We start from the raw sequence: 19,838 nt of genomic DNA, 5'->3' as shown, positions 1-19,838 counted from the left end.
CAAAACACTCTTGCAGGACAACTCTCACATCTCCATAGACTGTTACTTCTCCAGTAGAGCAACTGCCCAATGGTTAATGAAATTTGCTATACGACACCTGTGTGTGTGTGTATATATACAGTGCATCCGGAAAGTATTCACAGCACATCACTTTTTCCACATTTTGTTATGTTACAGCCTTATCCCAAAATGGATTAAATTCATTTTTTTCCTCAGAATTCTACACACAACACCCCATAATGACAATGTGAAAAAAGTTTACTTCAGGTTTTTGCAAATTTATTAAAAATAAAAAAATTGAGAAAGCACATGTACATAAGTATTCACAGCCTTAGCCATGAAGCTCAAAATTGAGCTCAGGTGCATCCTGTTTCCGCTGATCATCCTTGAGATGTTTCTGCAGCTTAATTGGAGTCCACCTGTGGTAAATTCAGTTGATTGGACATGATTTGGAAAGGCACACACCTGTCTATATAAGGTCCCACAGTTGACAGTTCATGTCAGAGCACAAACCAAGCATGAAGTCAAAGGAATTGTCTGTAGACCTCCGAGATAGGATTGTCTCAAGGCACAAATCTGGGGAAGGTTACAGAAAAATATCTGCTGCTTTGAAGGTCCCAATGGGCACAATAGCCTCCATCATCCATAAGTGGAAGAAGTTCGAAACCACCAGGACTCTTCCTAGAGCTGGCCGGCCATCTAAACTGAGCGATCTGGGGGGAAGGACCTTAGTCAGGGAGGTGACCAAGAACCCGATGGTCACTCTGTCAGAGCTCCAGAGGTCCTCTGTGGAGAGAGGAGAACCTTCCAGAAGGACAACCATCTCTGCAGCAATCCACCAATCAGGCCTGTATGGTAGAGCGGCCAGACAGAAGCCACTCCTTAGTAAAAGGCACATGGCAGCCCACCTGGAGTTTGCTAAAAGGCACCTGAAGGACTCTCAGACCATGAGAAACAAAATTCTCTGGTCTGATGAGACAAAGATTAAACTCTTTGGTGTGAGTGCCAGGCGTCACGTTTGGAGGAAACCAGGCACCGCTCATCACCAGGCCAATACCATCCCTACAGTGAAGCATGGTGGTGGCAGCATCATGCTGCAGGGATGTTTTTCAGTGGCAGGAACTGGGAGACTAGTCAGGATAAAGGGAAAGATGACTGCAGCAATGTACAGAGACATCCTGGATGAAAACCTGCTTCAGAGCGCTCTTAACCTCAGACTAGGGCGATGTCCTGCTGAAAGATGAACCAACGACCCTAAGCACACAGCCAGAATATCAAAGGAGTGGTTTCAGGACAACTCTGTGAATGTCCTTGAGTGGCCCAGTCAGAGCCCAGACTTGAATCCGATTGAACATCTCTGGAAAGATCTTAAAATGGCTGTGCACCGATGCTTCCCATCCAACCTGATGGAGCTTGAGAGGTGCTGCAAAGAGGAATGGGCGAAACTGGCCAAGGATAGATGTGCCAAGCTTGTGGCATCATATTGAAAAAGTCTTGAGGCTGTAATTGCTGCCAAAGGTGTATCGACAAAGTATTGAGCAAAGGCTGTGAATACTTATGTACATGCGATTTCTCAGTTTTTTTTATTTTTAATAAATTTGCAAAAACCTCAAGTAAACTTTTTTCATTTTGTTATTAATGGGTGTTGTGTGTAGCATTCTGAGGAAAAAAATGAATTTAATCCATTTTGGAATAACGCTGTAACATAACAAAATGTGGAAAAGTGATGCTGTGAATACTTTCGGATGCACTGTATATATATATATATATAATATACAAAAATTTTGGGTCGAGACGTGATCATCTCTGGGGGACACTTTGAAATCCTGCAAGACTAGTTGCATGTCACGCCCTACTTACAAACAATTTCATGGAGACAAGGAAGTGAGACAAAAGGACAGCTGTTGTACAGGCTTTTAAATGATCGTCGAAGAGTGTGACATGCAAATCATGCAGCTCGGTAGCAGCAGTTGCAAGCCAGCAGCTGATTCATCCAAATCTCTTTTAGTGTGCGTTCAGCCCCAACCCCACAATGCGAGCGGCAGAGAAGTGAAGTGGCGAGCGTGAAGCGCATCCCCGGAGAGAGGGGTTGGGGGTAGGTTTAGCGAAGTGAGTAGGAGGCAAGCTCCCTAGTACAGAATATATATATATATATATATAGAATGTGGCGGACAGCTGGGTTCCATGCCCGGCCGGGACGCCCCTTCACTATATATTCATAGGGAGCAGCCCTGGACAGTGCAATACCTCCCCCTGGATGCTGGATGGCCGCCCCCCCTGGGTTGGAGCGGTGCCTCAGCCTCCCGCAGGGCCCCATGGGGGATGGAGTTCTCCACCGCCCTGTTGGGTTCCGCAGGTGCCGCCAGGGAGTTCTGCAACAGGAGCTGCTGGCCCATTTTGGGCACTGGTTTTGCCACACCTGGAAGTGCAGCCGGATGTCAGCAATTAACCACCTGGAGCACTTCCGGGTACCCAAAAAAAGGAGCCAGCAACCACCACTCAGGGGCCAGAGTCGGGTGGAAGGAGGACAAAGCGTGTGGAAGAGTGGTGGCGGAAGTGAAAGGAGAAGAAAGTGTGTGGTGTGTTTGGTGGTGTTTGCACACTTTGGACTGTGTTGTGCCTGTGGGGATTACAGTGAAGACATGCCCCACAGGTGAAGAAAAATAAAAGTCTTTTTATTTTATACGTGCCTCCAGTGTGAGTCTGTGTCGGGTCAGGCGCAATATAGCACCTTTATTACAATATATATACAATATATATATGTATATATATATATATATATATATATATACAGAGAGAGAAAGAGAGAGAGAGAGGTGGGGGTGGAGAAGGGGCATACTTTTTGGCACAAGAACACCAAATCAGAGAACAAGCTACTGTACCTAATAAACATGACTTTTGCCAGCCAATGACTGGCAAAGAGAGGCTGCAAGTTTGCTCTTTTGTACTTTGTGTTTTCCCTGTGTTCTGGCCTCCTGTAGATAGTTTTCTTTTTTTTAATAGTTATAAACTTTATGAACTATAACTTTTTGAATCCACTGTGCCGTTTTGCTGGAGGAACACTGCCAAAATGGGCCCCCTACAATCACAATGGTTGCAACAGGCCACAGTCATGTTTGGAGATTTGTACAAGCTTATGGAAGTAGTCTATGCTGGGGGTTGAATGGGCAGCTTTTTTGCTTACAATCCAATTCCAAAGCCACTAAGCCACTCTGGCACATTTACTAAATGACTGAGGAAAGGGGTTTAGGGCCCTCATTCCTGCTGCAAAAATATGTAACCAAGTAGCCTGCTTAAACAGTAAGTTCAATTAGGAAAACAATCAGCCTCTGTTTCTGCAGGACAGTGTGACCTAGTGGCTGTGAGGTTGGACTGTAAACTCATATCCTAGATTAAATCCCCACAAATGACTTGGTGCACGACCCTTGCTTGAGCAACAGACTTAATCAGTTTTCACTCTGATTGGAGAAATATGTGCATGTGACCCTGAAATATCCTAAAGCCTTCTTTCAAGCTGATTGACTGCTCTAAATTGGACATATACTGTATATGTGAGTGTGGTGATATGTGTCCACAGGTGGACTGGCTTTATGCCCAGCACAGTTAAATAAGACCTCATCTCCCAATGATGCACTGGTTAGCATTGCTGCCTCGCTGCTCCAGTGTCAGGAGCTTAATATCACCCAGTACCATCTGTGTGGGGACTGCATATTCTACTCATGTTAATGTGGGCTTTGTCAAATTCCATGCCCTTAAGGGTTAGTGCTGACTGTTAAAACTAAGCGCGCTGAGTGTCGCCTAGTCCACGCTTGGTTCTTGCCATACACCCGACCCTCATGTTAAAAATTCTGCCCCTGTCACTCTGATCTTGATTGACAAAGACATATAATAGGACATGTATAAAAATAAACTATATATAGACCACAAAGCACAATGTGTTATAATGGACTGTGGTGTCATACGTTGTTATTTAGACTTTTTTTTTGAGTAACGGTTCTTTACCATACCTGTCCCTTTCAATCCCGAATATCTCCATTCCCATTTCCCTGAATAGTAGTTGTGACGCACATACACGTGGAACTCTTTGTGCGAAGCTGTCTTGGGTGAGTTAACCCGCACGTAAAAGGCGTGGGCCAGCAAACACGGAGTTAAGCAGCCTGTGTCCCGCGGTGGGGGAGGAACCCTGAGCTCCGGCAGAAGAAACATCACAGCGCATTCCTGCGCAGCGCCGAGTTGCCAGAGCCTGATTAGAAACATATCCGAGTGGCCGCGGGAGGCTGCTTTGATCCGCCAAGGAGCCGGGGTCCGGTCCAGTTCAGTTCAGTTCAGCGCACACAGCAGAGAGTCTCTCGCTGTCTCCCTGTCAAGCTTTGGTAGAGCAGATATGCGGACAGAGGCGGACGGACGCTTGGTGAGTCTTTTACTCGGGACTTGAGTATGCCATATCGATGCGCTTTTCTTTCTTTTTTTACTTTTAGGAAACCGAAATGAAATCACTTTTTTGTTTGTGCTGTGGTTAAATATTATGTTTTTTTGTCTTCGTTTATTATTTTACTGTGAATAATCCTTAATAATTGCTTAGGTGTTTTAAAGGAGCGATGCCTCCACCGAGAACAGGTAATTCACAAAATTACACAGACATTAGCCAGCAAGTCAGTGTATTAAGTTTAAGTCAGTAATATAAATATTGAATTTATCTATTATCGAATTTAGTTCGTGTTTTTAATAGCGTTTTACAATGGGGAAAGTATTTGGATAACTTCGAGACGCGTCCGCACGAAATGTTCGAGCAGCTTGACGTGGCGAGTGTTGTGTTCTGCTAGAAACGAAGAAAAAGATAAAACAGGAAAAATAGCTGCCGTCTTGTGGCTTCACAGAAACGTCAAACGTGGAGTAGGTTAAAATAAGGAAATTTGCTGTCGTGTTAGTGTTTCACGGTAGGTCGTTAGCCGGCATGGGACAGCACGAGCAAGCTGGGGAGTAAAGCATACTGTAGCATCCTGCCCAGCGGGGGTCGTGCATGCATTCTATAGCTACCACGTAAACGTTTCCAGGTTACCGTTTTGTTTTTTCAGTAATTAAAATGCTTTGGAAGATTTTCAGTGTTGCAGAGACTGCGGGACTTTAAAACCCTACCTGACACGTTAATGTGTTAATTGTCGATCTCCCTTGGCAGAGTGCCACAGTGGAAGTACTCTGAACATTAAGCTCGGCATTGGAAGAAAAGCCTAAGCCTTGAATTTTATTCTCGCAGCTATTTTTAAACATGGGGAGTCTTGGAATAGATCGACAGAAAACGTTTTACGTTGTGAAAAGAAACTGCAATAATTGAGTGAAAACCATCTAATCCAAGAAGCTCGTTTTGGTTAGCTAATTGCTCAGTTGTCCAGTTAAACGTTGTATACCAGTAACTTAAAGTGTAAAACATGCTGATTAGGTAAACTGACTCTTCGTATGTACTCATTGTGGTGGACTTGTTTAGGGCACTTTTTTGTGCCTTGTCTCAGTGCTGCCAATAAGGCAAATCCCAAACTAAGTTTGAGAATATTGTATTGTGCTTTATGAAATTAATCAACAACATTACCTGTTCCTTTTTTGTAAGTATTTAGCGCAGCTAAGGAATGTGGGACAGATACATACCCATGGGTACAGTAGAAACAGTGAGAATAAGAGTTTTCTTAGGAATACTGTGAAGTGGTAAAACTTAGTTGTCTTTGGGCAGGCCATGATTGATCGTTCCAGTGCAGTAGATGTCAGATTTACAGAAATTGTACCTAATGATGCAACAAACCTGTAGTCAGGGGCAGTACTGGAGACAATTCCTAGTTCAGGAATAAAAAAAAAAAAAATCCTACTTCTTAATTAGGCCAGCTGGCTTGGCTCCCTGATCCTTCTTGGGCATTCTACGGAATCTTTATTGTGTACCGACCTGTGTAAAAATGTTATTAAAGCTTTTGTCATTGAATCCCTGTATCTGTGGTGTTGCATTACATGGGCGGGAATGGCTGTGTGGCACTAATAGCAAGTGCAACAGCAGGATACCAAGAAGAGGAATAGAATAGTGGAGAGTCAGTAACTGGTTATAATTGTCAAACTTTATTCTTAAATTAATAACAAATAAAGGCTAATGACTAAAAGTAATTGCATTGGTGCTTTTTATTTGTCAATTTTAAGCTAAATAATAAAATATTTACTGCTTAATTTGTACTTTGTGTCTTGTTGAGTATTTATTTATTTTACTTAAAAAATGCATCAGACTGACAATAAGGGTTATTTTAGCCGAAAAGAGAATTGATTTGAACCGTGAATTCAAAATATTCTCATTACTATGGAGGAAAAAAAAACAACCCTTGGAAACCTTAACTAACTACAACCATAATTAAATCCAACTAATATTGCTGATGTCTTTATGGTGCCCGACTACTGTCTGTATGAAGTTTGCATACTGTACATGTCTTTATAGTATCTGCAACCCTATATACTAGTTTCAATTGGTCTGGTATGAGTGATTATGCCAGGTACTGAGATACACTGACTCTGGCTGACCATAGCCCTGAATTGGAACTGGATTAAGTAGGTTTGAAAATGGGTGCAAGAGTACTTGTGGTTCTTTATGAGCTTGTTTCAGACCAGTATAGCTTGACATGTGAGCTATATATGTACCTGTATGTCTTGTAATGGACCAGAGAATTGCAAAATTTAAATAAAGAAAGGTAAACCCTTCCCTTAATTATGTACTTAATGCATTATATGTTTCTAGACTCGCTTATTGTTTCTCCTTCAAACCAGTTTTCAAGACAATTCTTAATTGTATTTCGGATTTCCATCTTCAATTTTCATTATTTCTGTTTCTACATTATTTTTACACTAGTGATTTTTTTTTTTTCCCATCATCATTCAGAATACAATTTTTATGTGTAGCTCATCGAATCCTGAATAATTTTTCTACCATTTATTTTGGGAAATACAGAGGGATTTGGTGATTGTTTACCACTAGTGTTTCTAATTCCTAAATGGTACTTGTATATTGTGAATGCTGCTGTTCAGAGCCCAAGAATATCTTTAATGTGTTCCTATTTGAACAGGTCCAGTCTAACTGAGGCTGTCTTGTGCCCCCGATGTTAAGGAGTTTTCTAGCAATGCTTACGGTATCTGCACGGCCACTATATTTTTATTCATAATTCTTGACACAAAAAAATTGCAACTGTGAAAGTATCCAAAAATTTTCAGAAGCAAGTGATTTTATACTGCAAATGCAAAATCTAAATGGGCCTTTTTTTTTAAGATATTGCTAAAAACCAGTGACATTTCTTCAAATGAATGGACAAACATGATATACTAGCCAACCCGTGGCGTGCCATACGCCGCATAATCGGGCCGGTTTTTTAATGATTTTTAAGCACAGGGAGAAAATTAACATTTGAAAAATCGGTAACGCAATAAATCGGCAAAAAAAGCAACATTGTAACAGTGCACGGAATGAACCAACACACAATCGTCCGTGACTGAAAACTGGCGGACCGCCATCGCTCATGTGCCCACCTCCAACTCGTCACTTGAGTTGTTGTTGTCTTTGCACAGTCCAGATGCACCTGTGACTCACGTAGACTTTCCGTATTCCTGCAGGAGCATCTAAGAAGATGCATGTTTGTCATGGATGCGAATTGCTGTATGTAGCGTGTAAAACAGTTTGCTATGGTGCACGCGGTTGTGCGTCGTAACCGAAAACTCGGTTTTTAAAGACTGCTTACTTCTTGGAGTTGGTGGGCGTGACTCCTTCCTGCGTGCGCTTTAGGTGTCTTACTTGTCGGTGGCTTAGTGAATCCACGCCCCTTCCGGCGTGTTTTCCATGGGTGTCTTGCCTTAGTGAATTAGATAGATAGGTATAGATGGTCAATATAGTATATTGGGCTTATATCACTTTTAAGTTTAATGAAAGGGATTGTAAAGTGAAGGTAATAAAGTAACTATCCAGTATGAGTGTGGTAACAAGCAGTGGTTTAGATGGTGGGGATACTGATTTAGAAATATCCTGATATTTTATGATGCTGCAACTGCAGCCAGCTGCTGCCAAACATACAGTATATAACTCTCTTATCTAGTATAAAATACCTCAAGATTTATCAGTTTATAGAACACATGGTGTAGTGTGTAAATGGCTGCAGAACTGTCGTAAACTCTGAAAATCTGTTTTTTTCTGAATTAGATCTGCTGTGTGTAGCCCTACTGTATGTGGATTGTAGCTCTTTGCTACTTCAGTAAATTACTTTAGATAAAGCTCCCTGTGACCTTGAATTGAGTAAAGCACATTTGACAGTGCTATTTATAGTATGCTGCTTAGATTAAGCAACTTGCATACTATAATTTAAAGTTGTACTTGATGATAAGTTATTTGTATTATTAAATACTGTAGAGTCTAAACTTTTAACAGATGGTACAAGTGGAGTAAAATTTTTTTGACAGGCATGCAGTAAGTGAGCTTGAATGTGAAGTGTAATATGTAAATATAGATTTAGAAGTCTGCAGTTAGAAAAAGAGTGATGAAGAAATACAGAACCTATAAATAGTATTCACCCCCTTGTAAGTAATTTGACTTTTTAAATATTGGAGACCAGAAAAGAACTTTAATTTAGACCACTCTGCAGGGATCAGTTTTTCACTTGCACATTAGATACAAGTATGAAACACAAAATAATTGATCGTGTAAGTGTTCACCTCCTTCAAGTCAGTATTTTGAAGATTTAACTTTGGCAGCAATTAGAGCCTTGCGTCTCTGTCTGTCAACTTTACACATATGGACACTGCCATTTTTTCCTCTGTTCTTTCAGGTTGCATAGACATGGTGAGCGAACAGTCTTTTACAAATCCACCACCTTGATTGAGATCTGAACACTGTCTTGGCAACTCCAGGACATTTTTTTTTTTTTTTCTTCAAAGTGCATTCCTTTGTTCCTTTGGCATTATGTTAGGGGTCATTTTCTTGCTAGAAAGCAAATCTCCCAAGGTACAGGTTTCTTAAAAACTGCATCAGGGTTTGCTTCAGGATTTCCTTGTATTTTGCTGCATTCATTTTAATCTCTGCCCTTACAAGCTTTCTAGAGCATGCTACAGGGAAGCATCCCCACACCATGATGCTGCCATCACCGTATTTCATGGTGGGGATGGTGAATTTAGTCTGATGAACAAAAAGCTCCATTTTGATCTCCTCAAAGCATATGATCTTCCATTTTACTGTGCCTTCTGGCAAACTGTAATGCATTGTCATTTTGAACCCTTGCACGGATTAAATCCAGGGCATCTTATAGTTCATCACTGCCTTGAAATCAGTAAAGAATGTGACACAAACTAGGATTTGGGTGCAAAAACAATAGCAATCCTTTACTGCAGCAAGTTTTTTTAAAAAAATAAGTAAATAAATAAATATTTCCGAACAGTCAAATAGCATTCATCCATTATCCAACCTGCTACATCCGAATCACAGGGTCACAGGGGGTCTGCTGGAGCCAATCCCAGCCAACACTGGGTGCAAGGCAGGAAACAGACCCCTCCATCACAGGGTGCACACACTAGGGGCAATTTAGGATCACTGATGCACCTAACCTGCATGTCTTTGGACTGTGGGAGGAAAACGGAGTACCCGGAGGAAGCTCACGCAGACACGGGGAGAACATGCAAACTCCATGCAGGGAGGGAAGCGAACCAGGATCTCCTAACTGCGAGGCAGCAGCGCTACTCACTGCACCACAGTGCCGCCCACAGTCAAATAGCAATGACACAGTAATTTAATAGCAAAGATGAAAAACAAAGGACTGATTACAATATTTACACCTGTGCCATCTAGGAGCTGTGCAATGAAAAATCAAAGTATTTTCTCCCTCCAAAAGAATATTAAAATCCAGAAAGTTATTCCAAAAATTTAAAATCAAATAAGCAAGCAGCTCACCACCTCTCCTGTTGTTGATCACACTTCTCCTACTTCAGAGGTTTAATTTGATATACTGCTTTCAAATACTTGGCAGGAGAATGGCCAAGAGACAGCCCCCTAGCATCACATCTGGCGTTCTATACATCCTTGGGATTTTCCTAACTAAACCCCATGAACTCTCTCCAAGGTCTTCCAAATAAATTGCCCATTGCAACGCTAACTATGTGATGTGTCTCAGATTGTAGGAAATCACATGTGTGAGATGCCTCCCCACTCTACTAGTGGGCCCTTTATTTACACATGCTCGTAACTGTTTATGCTTCCCTGCTCCACAGTGAAAAATACAGCTGAGATGTCTTTCTAGTTTTTTATTGAAGACATGTGGCCACCTATTGGCCTCCAATCTCCATGTACAATCTACTCCAACCACTACCAAAGCTTGTTTGTATGCCTCTATCGAACCATTATCACCAAAGCATATCTCTTGGAAACAACCGAATTTCTTAAGATAAAGTATTACTTTTTAAGTAAATAAAAAAATATGCACTTAAGTTTTATAAACCGTTAATGTGGAAAGCCATTATTCCCATAATGTGGGCCAAAAAAAAAATGGATGCAACACCTTGGCTTGAGTTTGACATTGGCTTTTCCTTTGCCATTCTCATATAGAGCAGTGACTGGTGAAGCCCCTAGGCAACCAGTGAGTACATTGCCTTCCCAATCAAAGTCACTGCTGCTTGTAACTCCTTCCGACTTGCTATGTGTCGTGGTGGGCTCCCTCACTAGTTATCTTTTTGAATGATCTCTAAGTTTTTGTGGATGGTAAGATCTAGGTAGGTTTACAGAAGTGCCATACCCCTTAAGTGGACTCTATGGGATATTCAATGAGTTGGATTATTTTCTTGTATCCATCTCTTGACCGTGCCTTTCAGTCACTTTTTAACCAAGATTCTTGGAGTAGTCTTTGTGGTTGGGTGTGTGTGTGTGTTTTTCTTTTTTTTTTTTTAATTTTTATTTATTGTTTTAGGCCAAAATACTGACTAAGCACAAGTTGAACTTTCCTGATACAGGAGCATTTATACCTTTTTAATCAATTGGAACTGTTCAGACCGGTGATCTCTATTAAACTAATTATGTGACTTCTGAAACAAATATTAAATGCACTAGTGAGGACTTGGGTAATGTCATATTATAGGGATGAATACTTGTGTGCAGTCAATTTTGTGTTTGTGTAATTGATTTACAGTACTTTGCAGAAATCAGTTTCACTTTGACATTATAGTCTTCTTTTGTTGATCAATGTCAAAAAACCAAATTAAGCCCACTATGATTAAATGTTGCATACCAATAAAGAAAGTGAATACTTTTTATAGGCACTTGTTTTATACTTGCTATTTCACACAGTGTATATTTTCCCTTGGGTCAGGCAGAGATTTTAAAAAAGTCAAATAGGATGCTTGGTTTTGTTCTAGAGTATAAAAATTATGAAGGAAGAATGGAGGCTATCTGTAAAAGCAATTGGTTATAAGTGAAGCTGGTCAGGTGTAAAACAGAGGATTAAGAAATGTTGCCTTGGGGACATTAAAAGTTGGTTTAAGGACATGAAGTTCTGCAAAACATGGAGAACTGTCAGACATGGATGTGCAGAGAGATGTGTTTAAGTATTGTTGTGCTTATTTCTACAGTAAACCCCAGTTACCAAAGTCCAGTGAAATGGATCTAGATTTAATGCAGAGTCTATATTACCTGTGTGTTTGTGTGTGAGTTTGTGTAATTGTTTCAGCGTGTCCTGTGCTGAACTGGCATCCTAAATATTTGTTCTTCCTCTGTGCATGTTTAGACAATAGAGGTCATGTTTGTGTGTTTTGGCTCTGGCAACCCACTGCTGTATCCAGGACTGCCTTTTATTAGTATAGATTAAAAAAAAAAAAAATACTATATTGAAGTGGCACTATGTGTTTATGTAACGTGTCAATCTGACTTCAAAACCAGTTTCTGAATATAATGTCTACAGTGCTATTCAAAATTTTGAAGTTTTTTACTGCATAAAAATTTAACAGGCGATAAATGACCGTGAATGTCTGTCTAGTATTGGGGTTAGTTAATATTTTATTGTTTCCACCTAAAAAGAATTAAAGTAGAATTTGTATACAGGAGTCCCTCAGCATCTAATGTGAGAGTGACTCATTTTCAGGGACTGTGTGCTTGTGCTTTTGGTACATTTAGTCTGTTTCTTGGCAGGCATTCAGGGCTGCAGTGCCAGGTTGGCACTGGGATGAGGTGGATAGTCAGGAAACAAATACTACTTTGGATAGTTTAAGCAGTTTCAGGGGGAGCTAATTGGTAAGGTAAGTTGTGCACAATGGAGGTGGCATAAACTGAATCTTTAAAAACATAATCTATACTAATAAGAGGCAAAGCCCTCACTGACTCATCACTAATTCTCCAAGTTCCCGTGTAGGTAGAAGGCTGAAATTTGGCAGGCTCATTCCTTACAGCTTACTTACAAAAGTTGAGCAGGTTTCATTTCGAAATTCTACGCGTAATGGTCATAACTGGAAGCTATTTTTATCCATATACTGTAATGGAGTTGAGCTGGATGGCCATGGGGGCGGAGTTTCATGTGACATCATCACGCCTCCCACGTAATCACGTGAACTGACTATCAACGCAGTACGTAGAAAACCAGGAAGAGCTCAAAAAAGCGCTGAAGAAAACATGCATTATATAATTGAGAAGGCAGCGAAACAATAAGAAGCGAGCGACTGACATATACAACCATGTTCATGAGTGCTGCTACTTCAGAAACAAAGCACGGTGTAACCCTAAAGTTTAAATCTAGTTCATAGACAGGCTGCCGCTGGCGTTTGTAATTTAGTGCCTGCCCATATAAGGCCGTCCGTCAGAGGCAATCCAATAGAAACACTGCCACTAAATATTCACGGGTGAAGGACTGTGCTTATGGAGAGGAAGATGAGATGGTCAGGGTGGTGTTTGGCACAAACAAAAGTGCCGTGTCTTAACTAACATTACATACAGCCATGGACATCACACGAGATGGCACCAGCACAGCTGGGAACCTTCGATGCAAGAACAAGCAGCTCACGTGAACTGACGCAGTGCACAGACAAAAAGCAACAGTTCCAAAGAGTGCTGAACAAAAACCGAATTACACAATTGAGAAGGCAGCAAAAAAATATGAAGCGTCTGATACATACAAGCATATTCATAAGTGCAGCTACTGCGGAAACAAAGCACACGGTGGAAAAAGTGAATGTCTTGCTAAACGAAGACAGTGTAAAAAAAAAACCCGTGCATGCAGTGTGTCACATCTCAGATAAAGAGGAAGACGAGCTGTTTGTTGATGCAGTAAGAAACGAATCGATGAATGAAACCTGTCATCTTTACGATGATTGACAAAACACGGAATGTAACTTGAACACCGCACATCCGACACATACGACCCTGATTGAAAGAAATAATGATAATCAAATCCTTGATGACGGCAACACTTAATAACACTCACACAAAACAATTACTGTATATTGACAATCATGTTACGTTAATTTTAAAATGTTTCCTTTTTCATAACTTCTTTAACACACTACTTCTCTGCTGCGAAGCGCGGGTATTCTGCTATATGTATGTATGTATGTATGTATGTATGTATATATATATATATATATATATATAATATACACTCATAACAGTGACAAAACAATTACCTTGACAATCATGTTACGTTAATTTTAAAATACGCTTCTCCGCTGCAAAGCGCGTGTATTTTTGCTAGTCTATACTAATAAAAGGCAAAGCCCTCACTGACTGACTCATCACTAATTCTCCAAGTTCCCGTGTAGGTGGAAGGCTGAAATTTGGCAGGCTCATTCCTTACAGCTTCCTTACAAAAGTTGGGCAGGTTTAATTTCGAAATTCTACGCGTAATGGTCATAACTGGAAGGTAATTTTCTCCATTTATTGTAATGGAGTTGAGCTCGAAAGCCGTGGGGGCGGAGTTTCGTGTGACATCACGCCTCCCACGTAATCACGTGAACTGACTGTCAACGCGTAGAAAACCAGGAAGAGCTCCAAAAAGCGCTGAAGAAAACATGCATTATATAATTGAGAAGGCAGCGAAACAATAAAAAGCGAGCGAGTGACATACACAACCATATTCATGAGTTGCTGCTACTTCGGAAACAAAGCAAGGTGTAAACCTAAAGTTTAAATTAAGTTCATAGATAGGCTGCCGCTGGCGTTTGTCATGCCCACAGGTAATGCGGGATAAAAGTTTAATGAGAGGACGCAGGATATAAATGAGAGTTTTGATCACTTTGTAACCAAGTTAAAATTGCACGTGAAGGGCTGTGCTTATGCAAATTCCGAGAGACTGTGTTTGTGGGGGATTGACAGTTAAGGTGGTTGGGGGAGTCACGTCATCATCTCCCCTCCCATTCACCTCATTTCGCTCTGAGCTGAGCTCCGCAGCTAACGTGCGCAGTGTTACGGAAGCGACTTTGTGACGCTGCCACCAAATACTCACAGAAAAATCCACAAGTTAATACACACGCTGTCTCTACAGTTTCTCCACACTGAATCCTCCAGGCACTACTTACAAAAGGTTACATTGACAATCGTGTTACGTTATTTTTAAAATGTTTCCTTTTCTTTGCACAAGCACAGCTGAGAATGTTTGATGCATATGCTCCATAACGCATTAAAAAAATCACGCATTTAATCACACTTTGCAATACAAGCAAAGGGGAACTTCTGTCAATGCATGATTTCATGGTACACCGATTACATTGATCAGCGCTTCCCGATTCATTTTACCCTTGCACCCCCTTGGTTTGAGAAGTATGAAAAAATATGAGGTTAACACAGAAAAACAGATCACCAATTGAAGCTTTATGAATAATCGATTCGGCATCAATAATTGTTTTGGTAAAGCCATACTCAGTGTATTCATTAGATGAACGGTAAAAAAGTAAGAGCGAGGGGAGGGTGACTTATTGAGGCACGCAGGCAAAACCACAATAGCACGCGGGCTCGATGTAGTGCACGTCAACTCGATCTGAATTGCACGATCACATTCGAAAAAATATATCTTTTCAAGTTCTATTTAGTCCATATGTGTGACACACACATAATGTGTCAAACTCAAGGCCCTCGGGCCACATCCGGCCCGGCGTTTAATTATATCCGGCCTGCGAGATCATTTTATATATTATTGTTATTAATGGCCCGGGGATATGAAGCGCTGGTAACACAATAAACTACAGATCCCATAATGCAGCGCTTCAGCTGCCTTGCCGAACACTTACCGCATTAATCAAGTCTAGCTTATGATGCTGCAAGTTATTGCGAAGCTAGCCCACACGATGCTGAAGAGAAAAGTTGATTCTGAAAATAGAGCCTTTAAAAACCGATGGGAGGCTGAGTATATGTTCACTGACATTGCCGGTAAACCCGTGTGTCTCATTTGTGGAGCTAATGTGGCTGTAATCACAGAAGACGGCACTATGAGACAAAACATCAGGATAACCTGAAAGACCTGAATGTAATGCAGAAGATACAGAAAGCAGAAGAGTTAAAGAAGAATCTGACACTTCAGCAGACGTTTTTACCGTGCAAAATCACAAAGTGATTTCAAGTGAAGCTGCTTTTATGGGAGACACAAATGCACCAGTGCAACTTGCCCCACTTTCCCTGTTGCCAAGTAATGTTGAACCAAGTCGGCACAACGGTGTTCCCAAATACGCACTTTGCTGATAAACTGAGCGCACTGCGCACTGAGTTCGCACGGCGCTTTGGTGACTTTGAAGAACAAAAAAAGAATTTTGAGTTGTTTCGCAACCCATTTGCCGTCGATGTGGAAACTGCACCTGTGCAGATTCAGATGGAGGTGATTGAGCTGCAGTGTAATGGCACACTGAAGGCAAAGTACGATACTGCAGGGCCCGCACAGTTTATTCACTCCATTCCCGCAGAAATGCTCCTGCTCCGTCTACATGCGGCTCGAACCTTGTGCATGTTTGGTAGCACGTATCTGTGTGAGAAGCCCTTCTCAGTGATTATGACTAACAAAACAGCACACAGGAGTCGCCTCACTGATGAGCACCTGAGAATCTCCACAACACAGAACCTCACACCAAACATAAACGAACTTGTTGCCAAAAAAAGATGCCAGGCGTCCAGCTCTGATAAAATGACATATGAGCAAAGACAACTGAATGATTTGATTTGTTATTGCTGAAAAGAACAAATTTTATTTATACTTCCAGGTTTTGTTATGCAGCATGTTCATATTTGAATTTGTATAATTTTGACAGGAAGTTATTTTTATGGAGAGCAAAATCTTTTGGGATATTTTAAAATTTAAGTTTATTTTTTATATAAAATTACATAAGAGTAAAGAAATTTGAATGTTTGTTCTTTTAACGTTTACTCTATTTCTAACTTGTATAATTTAGACAGGATATATTTTTATGGAGAGCAAAATATTGTAAGTTATTTAAGGTTTGAGTTGATTTATTCCGGAATAATATTCCTGTCTGTTTTTATTCATATTTATGTTCAAAAAAGTTAAGTTTTAAAAGTTTAGTTTTAGTGTGTTCAATAAATGTTTATCCTGTTCGGCCTGCGACCTAAAGTGTGTTTTGGATTTTGACCCCCTGTACAATTGAGTTTGACACCCCTGATTTAGTCAACACAAATATCTTTAGTTGGAATGTAAGGTGAATTTACTCTTTACATTTGTGTGGTGAAGAAAAATTTATGCAATGATGCCTACATTTAACTTCCATTCCTACCAAAGATATTTCTGTCGACTAAATAAAAATTCCTTCTATTTAAAATTTTAAATAGAATTCGAACAGATAGTTCATAATATCCATGCAGACTTGCACGTAAGAGCGGGAGTCATCTGTTTTAACAAACAGCGTATTGCACTGATACGAAATAGCCTGCCCATTTTAATTATTTAGGAATGGATAAATAAAGATTTTGCACAAATAATGTTTTTCATTTTTCTTCCTTGATGGATTCTGCCACCCCCAGCAACAGTTGCGTCTGTCTGTCTGTCTGTCTGTCTGTCTGTCTGTCTGTCTGTCTGTCTGTCCGTCCGTCCGTCCGTCCGTCCGTCCTTCCTTCCTTCCTGTCATTATTTTCCTGTATAAATCGTTGGTTGTTACGATAAAAAATGTCAGTTAAATATATCATATAGGAGACACACACAGTAATACTTGAGAAGTGAAATGAAGTTTATTGGATTTACAGAAAGTGTGCAATAATTGATCAAAATCAGGCAGGTGCATAAATTTGGGCAGCAACACTCATCACTCACAACAGTGACAAAACAATTACATTGACAATCATGTTATGTTATTTTCAAAATGTTTCCTTTTCTTTTTCATTACTTCTTTAACACACTACTTCTCCACTGCGAAACGCGGGTATTTTGCTAGTACCTATATAAACCTGATATGGTTGTATAATGAAATTATATAAGGAAGACAAATTGCACTGAAATAACATGGACAACATATACAGACATGTGGTCCAGCCTCCCCAAACACTCTCAGTGGTCTAGCACATTGGCTGTTGCTTTTTTAAATATTTAGTAACAATGCTAATTGTAAAAAGCGTTGGCTTTTCTTGGTGCAACACTTGTACTGGGGAGCTTTTAGCTGAATGGAAGCCACACTGTAATCGTTGGTATTGCTCATTAAAGATGAGGATACAACATGAATTTTTTTGCCTCATAATGCTGTGTGTGTGTGTGTATATATATATATATATATATATATATATATAATATTTTATTTATTTGTGAGCAAGGGGTCTCAACGCACCTCTAGAAGTCATAGACACTTCTCAAAAAACCCCTCCTAAAAATGCTGACCGACTACCTTCACATTGCTCCTTTACTTGCTGGGCTTACAGTACTTGTGGCTGCTTTGTTGCGTGATATGCTTTCCACGCGGTACTCCACATACTTAAAAGTCTGAACAGCACATGTCGGTCGGTTTTTGGCTGATTTCTTTGTTTTCTCTCTCTCCTTGCACTGTCGTCCTCTGCTCCTGTTGGAGGTCCCGCTCCCATTTGTGCCCCCCTCTGATGTATATTCTTTAATCGAGAGCTAACTGCATACTGAGCTCGTTTTACTTCTAAAAGAGACATGTTTTGTTTGAAGTGTTAGAATAAAGTTCCTGTCTGTACAATATCCTGAGTTTTCTTTGCAGTTCTGTGACCCAAGCGTCATATAAAATATATATTATAGGTAGAGTCTCGCTTATCCAACATTCTGTATTATCCGACGTCCCACCACAAAAAAAAAGCATCAATCTGCAACAAGAACTGCAAGTTGTGAGCGTAGTCTGTTTTTTGTTGCTAAGTTCATTTTTTCAGTTAAATTTTTATGTTTTGTTGTAAAACATGATTACAGTGGATTTTGTGGCCAGTCCACTCTGGTGTGTGTGTGTGCACGCACCTGTCTCTCTCACTGGTGTGTGCGTGTGCGTGTGTGTGTGTGTGTGTGTGTCTGTCTCTCTCTCGTGTGCGTGCATGCGCCTGCCTGTGTCTGTGTCTCTCTCTCTCTCTCTCTCTCTCTCTCTCTCTCTCTCTCTCTCTCTCTCGCGCTGCACAGGAAGAGACTTAACACCTCCCATTATCCGACATTTATGCTTATCTGATTGATCTGATCTGATATATATATATATATGAAAGAGAGAGAGCGAGCGAGCGCTTTGTGTACAAAGTGTGTCCATAAAAGCAGAAATCCCAAGAATTTTTTTATAAGGTTAATGCCAAATTTATACAGCTGTGTACAAGCTAAAGACTGCAAATGAAATAGTAGGAAATGTGGAGCAGCATCATTCTCAAAATGCTGGAAGAATGACCACTTTGCCAGGGAGCCAGTTAGACGTTTGGGTATCATGGGCACAATTTTGCTTTTCATTAAAGCGGCTTCATCAATTAGAAGTACATGTTCACATTTGAACAATTAAGGAAAGATTACAGAAAAGCAGTAATGCTTTCAGATGATTCAGAAGACTTCTTAATAGATTCTGGTATAACCAACAAATTATTCAGCAGAAATGTATCGGTGTTAGGAAAATGCAATAGTTCCCACTTGTGGCAATAAAGTACTAAATTGATCTGTTAATTGCTGTTAAGGTTAGTGTGTCTTAATGTAATTGACTTGTTGGTATTGTCTGAAGATATTAGCTTATTCTTTAAACTTTTGTTTAACTTATCTGAGGCTTGGAGACTCCCTTTTTATCACTTTATTTCGACAGCCAGTATATTGGGCAGCTAAGCCATAGCTACCACCTTCTGAAGGAGAGTGCATAGGCAATGCATTTGAAAAGACAGACTATGAAATGGAAATCATTGGTCAGATTAATTAAATCTTTTACTAAGTCTCTGTGTTCCCATTCTTAATCTCATTCCTGTAAACCACATTTTAAGAAGAGGTTATTCAATTATTTTTAATGTTTGCAAAATTTTCACAATCTTGTTGAAAAAGGCATTTTTTTTATCTGCTTTTATAAAGGGAAATCCTATAAAATAAAGGCTGAATGTTTTTTGGTAGGGCCAAATTCTTTTATGAACATGCAAAGAACCGTGAACATTAGGCAGTGTGAGAATTTTAAAGAACATGGAAACCTCATGTAGCAGGTTTTTTGTTGTTCCAGTCCCTTCCAAATTTCTAAAGGCATACAAGAGAAGTTGGGTGGATTTGTACGTGAGCATACCCTGTGATGGATTGGTGCCAAGTCCAGACAAGGCTTGAATCCAGTCTTCTGAGCTTTTCCCACCAGCGGTATCAGCCTTATGTAGAAAAATGGGACAGTCAAGTGGGTTCTGTACTTGATGCCACAATATGATTGCATAAATGCTTGATTATGAG

General features: G+C 40.3%; 1 protein-coding gene across 4 annotated transcripts in view; it reads left to right on the top strand.

Moving 5' to 3' along the window:
• The first annotated feature begins 4,151 nt into the window (after positions 1-4,151).
• The window catches only part of LOC120527343 (disabled homolog 2-like), a 118,167-nt gene continuing 102,480 nt past the window's right edge, over positions 4,152-19,838 (top strand). For 2 of the 4 annotated variants that reach the window (XM_039750634.1, XM_039750635.1), the window contains exon 1: positions 4,152-4,411. The gene's annotated coding sequence lies outside the window, so the exon portion shown is untranslated. The remainder of the gene's footprint in view (positions 4,412-19,838) is intronic. The other 2 variants (XM_039750637.1, XM_039750638.1) reach the window with 2 other exon arrangements.

This window comes from Polypterus senegalus, chromosome 4, assembly GCF_016835505.1.
Source record: "Polypterus senegalus isolate Bchr_013 chromosome 4, ASM1683550v1, whole genome shotgun sequence".
In the NCBI taxonomy this organism is placed as follows: domain Eukaryota; kingdom Metazoa; phylum Chordata; class Cladistia; order Polypteriformes; family Polypteridae; genus Polypterus; species Polypterus senegalus.
The sequence above is the reverse complement of the archived record's forward strand: the minus strand, read 5'-3'. Positions and strand labels throughout refer to the sequence as shown.